Genomic DNA, 7,256 nt, shown 5'->3' with positions numbered 1-7,256 from the left:
GGGGGGACAAAGCGCGTGCCCTTCCGGTCCCTACCTCGGGGGTCAGAATTGGCTGCTTTTAAAGTCCCCACGGGGGAATCCGAGCCTCCGGTTTCAGCACCAGAGGCTGGACAGCGCCACGGCCCGCGAGCGCCTGGGATGGGCTCCCACGCGGTTCGCGCTCGCTGTCCCTCGGACCCCACGCGGAGGAGGCCAGGAGGTGAGGCAGGGTGCGCCGAAAAAGGGGGACTCGTCTGCTCCTATTTCTCTAGCGGTTTACGTGTCGGGTTCTAGGGGGAGCATTCTATCGCCCCTTCGCCAAGACCCGTTGAAATGACTTTGGTGCGGAAGCGAAAAGGTGCGCGCCTGTCCGTGCGGAGCGGAGGCGCGCGGGGCAGTGAGTCTCCCGGGACCCCCCCAGGCCCTGTGCGCTGCGACAGGTCGCCACCATCCAAGTCGCGTCCTCCCTCTCGCGCGCCTCCGCCGCCTCCTTCCACAGAAGGAAGAAGAGCTGTGCTATCCATGACTAGTGGATGTCTCACGTTTTGGATTCACTCCACCCACTGGGCGAATGAAGGGCAAAGCGTGGGACGGAGGGAGAAGAGAGTGAGCTGTCAGGGCCAAAGTAAGAAGCATATTTTATCTGGGTCGCAGTATCTGGGCGGAGAGGAAATCCGTCCAAAAAGACTATCAAGGTCCTCCTTTTGAGCCAAAGGAGCCCAGGTTGCCCTTTGTATGAGGAGCAGAGTGACTACTTTGCCAGGGAGGGAGAACGCCGCGGAGGAGAGGGGAACCTTATCACAAAAGGGCTAACGGAGGTGGGGGAGGAGGCGAGCGGACAGGACCCGGGCCCTGAAGTGTGGTTACCAGGCAACCAGCCCCAGCTTCCTGTTGCCTTGGTTACAGTGAATGGAGGGGCTTTGGCCACTAATTACCCTGAGCAACTTGAGTCTTTAAAATATCTGCTGGGGTGAATTTTTCCTTTTAAGCCAAGGTGCTTGGCCAAGCAGCTAACCTTTCCACCATCGCAATCCTTCGGAGAGGTCATCAAGGCTTGTCGTGTCGTTTCTCTGGGACTTACAATTAGGCCTATTATCATTGTTATTATTATTTAATTCTTTAGCTGGAGGTGCTGCTCCCCCATACACACCCTTTATCCCCTTTAAGTGAGAAAAACACATTTGCTCTTCGTGGATGCACAGGAGGGAGGTGGGGGAAATTGTCCAAAGGCGTCTCTGATAAAGAAAACCAAGGTTTTCCCTTGGTTGGGCAGTGGTTCCCTCCCTCTCCATGAGGGGGGGGGACATGCTGAATTCCAGATCAGCGCCTCTGCTCATCTCTCCCCACAAGACCACACAGAAAGCACAGGCAGGTGGAAATGGGGGCTCCCTTAGCATACAGCCATAGCATCCCCCTCATCTGCTTCCTCCGGCTTCTCTGCTCCCCAGCACTACCTGCATCACGAGCTGATACGGCGCTCACAGCTCTGACTTTTTCCGTTTCCCAGATTGACAAACATTGACTCCGCTTTTCACCCCGCCTGTCTTGCCTGCTGTGTTCATTTGTAATGTCTGGGTGGGAAACTATCTTACCCATCATTTTTCTGGAGGCGGCTGTAACGTTCTTAGGATGATTTAAGGGGACATCGCAACGTCAGTAGAATGAACTGTGTTCCGTGCACTCATTCATCTAGAATAGTTCTCGAGAGCCATAAACTTTCTCTTTCCAAAACAAAACCTTGTTTTAAGCTGGGCTATCACTTGACGCAGGATTGGAGGACAGCCCTGTTTCCTGCAGTAACTAACACGTTTTTATTCGTGATGCCCAGTATCAGTAAACACATATTTCTTTCCTTTTCACTTTTTCCTTCACTCATGGCTAATATAGTTTTTAAAACAGCATAATTTCAACCTAAGTTGAAGGAAAAAAAAAAACAACCCTTCATGGGTTGGCTAGATATCGTTTTATTATGGACATTTACATTAAAATGCTTTTTCTTTTCACGTTACTATAGAAACTTCTTTTTAGTCTGGACCAGACAGCTGGTGTGCTTTTCTGTATTTTTCTTCCCAAACAGGTGCCTTGCTTTCTGAATTCTCTGAGGCAGCGATCACTGATCACATCAATAATGTCCCATAGCAATGGTGGCTTAAAAAAAAATACTATTCCCTTTCTGCTCATTTTCTTTATAGACAAAGGGTATACTTTCAAGAAGAGAACTGAAATCTTATTGGCCCAAAAGGGAGACTCATCCTTTCATTGGTTGGCGTGTATTGCCTTGTCCACCAATCAGAGGATGCCATTTGTCCTTTCCTGACTAGTTGAGTGAGCAGGGTCCCCAGAATGATTGAATCTGCCTGGGTTCCATCCAGTAGCAAGGAATGGACATCAGAGTTGTGGGACCCAGGATCTGGGATTAGCTTTGGCTCATCCAGATTACACGTGACTTGCAAGAATAAATTTTGCTACCTTGTTATTTGTAGCTTGCTTGAACACACCTGAAGAATACATTGTTCTATAGATTTTTTTTTAACTTGAAAATACATTATGATTATCTTTCCAAGTCAGTGCAGGTTATTGGTGTCAGCACACAAAGGGGCCCAGGGGTCTTTGTCACTTCCCCTAGAAGTGTAGAATTGGTCTCTACCCTCAGGGATTTGGTGAAAACTTTTGGGGATGAGGCTTGGAAGCTGGCAGAAAGAAGAGCTGTGTTATCCATGACAAGTAGATGTCTCAGGTTTTGAATTCACTCCGCCCAACTTTGGTGTCCCTGGTAGTTTTATGTGTTTGTCTAAATTCTTCACAGTTACCCTTTTGGCCTGCATTTTCAATAACACGTAAAAAAAAACCCTGGATGGAGACAATGACCCTCTAATTCAGTGTAAGAGCAGACCCAGCACTTCCCGGGAAGGCTTGTGACAGGTAGGTGATGGTGATTTCTGGAAATGGAGATTATCCCAGTCCCTCATGGCACTGGAGGTGGGCAAGTCTGTTTTTTTGTTTGTTTGTTTGTTTGTTTGTTTCCCTTTCTCCCTGCACCGAATCATCCAATTTAGGGATGCTGGTATTAGTCTTTACTTCTCTAAAGGGAAGGAACACCAACACTCTCTCCCTTCTAGGACAGGAGCTCTGACAACAGCCCGGGAGAAGCCTTAGGGTGAGTACAGACCCCCTTGGTCAGCCTTTTCTTGGTTCTTGGCTGCAGGGGATGCTGGGAGGAGACAGAGGCTCAATCATAGCAATGCTAGCTAGCGCCACCTCTGTTAGGGGCCCATCGGTGCCAGGGTTTCAGTAGGACCATTACCCCAGTGCTAGACTAGAAGGCCTTCGATAGTAGCAGTTATGTCTTGTACACTTTTGAATCCCTAGAGCTTGCTCATCCTGAGAGTAGGGGCTCAACAAATGTGTGAACTGAATCTTCCCGGCTCCTATTAGGACAAGTCTCTTAACTTCCCTCTTTATGACAATGACAGCTCTAGCCCTCTGGACCCTCCCCCACCTCTCCCACCCAAATGCTTCCTATTCCCCCCCCCTGTCTTCACAAAAGATAAATGAAAGCTCCGTTAATTGTTACCATGGTTATGTGGAGTGGCCACCCCGGGATCCCTATCACCCATTACTGTCAGGAAGAAAGAGAGGAGGGGCTTGGGGATCGTTGTCAGGGAGGGAACCATGGAAACAAGCTGTTGCTAAGGGGATGGCTCTACATCCAGAGGTAAGAAACCCCAAGTGGGGAGAGGGAGTTGGTGGGCTCAAGGGCAGGTCGTTCCCCCCCCCCGCCCCCCAGGTCCATTTCTCTGAGACTCTTGTACTCTTTTCATCTTCCCCTCACCCAGACAGATCCCAGAGTTCCAGAATTTTAGAAAATTCGGGCCACCGTCAGGCTCAAGTCCATCTTCATTGGTTCTTCAAGGAAAAAAAGCCAATGAAAATGGATTGATGGTGTTCCTACAGGATCCTGCGTGATCTCTGAACTCTGCCTCTTTGCCAGGTGGTGTCACAGGCCGTGAGCCAGGCTCTGTACTAGGCGCTGGCAGGTAATAACGAACGAGAGCCCCTGCTGTCACGGGGAGGATTCTGACAGCAGGATTCTCTCCCAGCTCTTTTATGACACCTTGGAGTTGACCTATTCCCACCTGAAATGTAACCGAGGGCGCCCCGAGGAAGGCACGTTTTCCTAGGACTACCAGGGGCCCTAACCCCACGGGTTAACACCTTTTGCCTTCGTTAGCCTGGTTCTTATATTAATATGAGCTCAGGTCTTTGTATCTGATGTTCTAGCCCTTTCTCAACAGTGCTAAAGAGGCACAGGTTATTTATTATTCCTCTTACTTTAAAAGAAATAAAAGACAAGGCATTCCTCCCTCTTCCTTGGTTAAATGGGGAGGGGGGGGGGTCCTCAGCTCCCTGCAGTTTGGAGTCCAAGAGCTAGCACCCCACTGGGGAGTGGGGAGAAAGAGGTCTTAGCCCCCTGGGGAGGGTGCATGGGCCATACCTCGTCCACAGGAGAACCTCTCGGCTTTCTCAGGCCCGCCCTTCTGGGACTGGCAGCTGAACAGCTCTGGGCCTCCGGCCTGGGTCTGCCCATCTCGCTGTTCCCCCATAAGCCCATAAGCCTCCAGGCAGGCCCTTCCCCACTCTGGATGGAGAGAACACGCGGAAGGACGGAGGGCTGAGCCACCGAGGAAGAGTTTTCAATTAAAAAGAGAAAAAATTAAAAGCAGAGGAAGCTAATTATCCTTGGGCTGCGGCAGAAACACAATTAGGGCCGTGCCCTCGGAGCCACCAGGATATTGTGGCTTTGCTAATTAACAAGCGGATATGCCACTGCAATTAGGAGCCTGGCCAGGCGAGGGCCTTGCGTCTCCTCCATCGGTGTCCCAGGCTGGGGACATGAACCAGAAAAGCCCAGCGTCGGGCCTGGGGGGGGGGGGACAACACAAGAGTCCCCCCCCCCCCCGCCCACAACCATTTCCCCTTCTCTACTTTCCACTCCGCTCACCCCAGCACCCTCACTTCATCCTGAGCACCGGGAGGGCTTTCACCACGACCAAGGCTGTAGGCATGCAGGTGGGCGAGAGGCAGGGACCTGGCAGAGAGGGGTCCCCGTTACCTGGGACTCTTCCCTTTTCCCTTCTCCATGACAGTCCAGCTTGATAACTATGGAAGAAAGGTGACAAGCCCCCTGCCTGCCTCCCTTCAAAAATAAGATCTCCTGACTATTCGAGGAAGTATGTTACACGCCAGAAACAAGAAAAACAAAGCGAGAACTCCCCCCACCACATACACACACACATCCATTTCTGAGCAGAGGCTCTAGAGAATTCTGAGGTGACGGAGGGGTTGTGGGAGAAGACGGACATGGCGGGCAGGCGGGCTGACCCGGTGGACGGCCCAGCACCCCAGCGCGCCTCTGGGGAGCAGCCGGAGGCGGACACACACGGCCAGCCCCATCTGGAAGACCGGTGATTTTGTTGTTGTCTCACTACGCTCAACAACAAATCCCAGTCTGCCGCATGGTGCGAGGCCCTCGCAGCGGGGTCGGGGCTGGGCCGCCTCCCTTTCCTGGTTCTCCCTCCCTGGGTTCCTTTCCGGGCCTTCTCTGCCTCCTAGAAAACACCTCTGGAAACCGCCCTGGACACCCCTGGGTTGCATGCCCCAGGCAGAGTCTTCCACAAACAAGGACAGACCATGGTGTGAGTGGAGAGCCTCGGATCCGGGAGTAGGGCTGGGGGAGGAGGCAGGGTCTCCCTCCCGCCAGGACCCTGGGCTGGCACCACACCACCCACTAAAGGGCAGGGAGAGACTTCCCCTCGATTACTCACTGATTCACCCAACAACCGTTTTGGGGTGGGGTGCCCACAGTGTGAGGTCTGGTTCCTTGGCAGGAGAAAGCCACAGTGTGAGTGGGCATAAGGGCCACGTGCTTGTGACCAGGTGCCCTGTCACACAGAGGACATACCTGACCTGCAGCTGCTCTGGTGTCTCCCCCAGGGCTGAGAGTGGACATCTGTGCACGGGACATCTTCTTGGCCTCGGAATCTGCCTCAGTGCTACTGGACCCCCAGATGTCACCAAGGGAAAAACTGGGGTGGGGAAGCCCAATCCCCCCAAAAGTGCTTGCGGACCGCTCCCGCAGTGGCAGAAGCAGTGATCAGATACATCATTTCCCAGCCTTTCTGCAAGCCTAAGAAATGGGGGACACCTCGCCCTAAGGTGGCCATCAAGTCCCAATCATGAGACCCTCAATGGGGATACATTTTTCAAGCAACAAACTCAGATGCCCTATTTAGTGCTTTCTAAATATACCTCCACCCTCTGTCTCCACCCTCACAGCAGGCACAAGGCAACCCCAGGGCTCAGGCCAGAGAAGGGAAGGGTTGGTCAGCAGCATCCAGAGACAGAAAAGGCTGGGAAAGTCTTTCTTTTAGAACACTAAAGCATCTTACAAACCTAAATGGGATTGGAAGTTGAACTCCTTTAGGGAATATGAAGGATGCAACCATTAGCTGAGCTCACTTGCCTTTACCACTTGCTAGCTGTGTGACCTTGGGCCAGGCACTTAACCTCTCTGAACCAAATCAGCCCTTCGCTTCCACAGAGGCTGCTGCTGTCACTGCTCAGCTGCTCTTTCAGCTCCCCAAACTGGTTCTCGTCTTCCCCGTTTCCTGCCTCTTAAATTTCCTCTTTACTCCTAACCGTGTTGGAAGCCAGTAAGGCAGCTGGTCCTATTAGAAATCTTATTCACACCTGAGAAGGCTGCAAATTGATGTCACTCAGTGGGTGCCTGCCTTTCACTGGAGAAGAGGGGCCTGGATGAGCAGGAGGGGGACAGGAGAGAAGGGGAGTCAGATCCCTCCCAGGCAGCCCTCAGCATTCAGGGCTGCTGTGCAGACAGAAGGGGGAGAGAGCCTGCCTCAGGGAAACATCTGGGCAGGGAAGTGGGGTTCACTCCTGATTTGAGAGATGGATGCGAGACCATGTTGATAGGTAGCAGGGTGTGAAACAGAGGGAGCTGGGCACTCCCTCGGGGGTAGATGTGGGGTGCGAGTCCTGGCTTTCAAGTCCTGGCTCTACTACCTACTGGCTGTGTGACGTTGAGTCAGTTGCTTAACATCTCTGAGCCTCAGATTCCTGGCTTGTAAAGTGGACTTGATCACATCGAACATGCTGGGTTGTTACGATAACCAAGCGAGAGAAGAGTCATAATACAGAACAGCACAGATTAATACCCAATAGGTGTCTCTTTGCCTCCTCTGTCATGGTTTTTCTCTCCC

At 52.2% G+C, this 7,256-nt stretch overlaps 1 protein-coding gene and 1 long non-coding RNA gene across 3 annotated transcripts in view; one reads left to right on the top strand and one right to left on the bottom strand.

The window, feature by feature from the left end:
• The window catches only part of LOC109394769 (uncharacterized), a 5,562-nt gene extending 1,149 nt beyond the window's left edge, over positions 1-4,413 (top strand). Inside the window, exons 2-4 of the long non-coding RNA XR_002126506.1 lie at positions 2,786-2,901; positions 3,099-3,136; positions 3,971-4,413. This is a non-coding gene — a long non-coding RNA (uncharacterized LOC109394769). The remainder of the gene's footprint in view (positions 1-2,785; positions 2,902-3,098; positions 3,137-3,970) is intronic.
• The window catches only part of DET1 (DET1 partner of COP1 E3 ubiquitin ligase), a 63,406-nt gene that overhangs the window by 45,581 nt on the left and 10,569 nt on the right, over positions 1-7,256 (bottom strand). The window lies entirely within an intron of this gene.

This window comes from Hipposideros armiger, unplaced genomic scaffold, assembly GCF_001890085.2.
Source record: "Hipposideros armiger isolate ML-2016 unplaced genomic scaffold, ASM189008v1 scaffold_436, whole genome shotgun sequence".
NCBI classification, from domain to species: Eukaryota; Metazoa; Chordata; class Mammalia; order Chiroptera; family Hipposideridae; genus Hipposideros; species Hipposideros armiger.
This window is presented reverse-complemented; position numbering and strand designations above follow the sequence as displayed.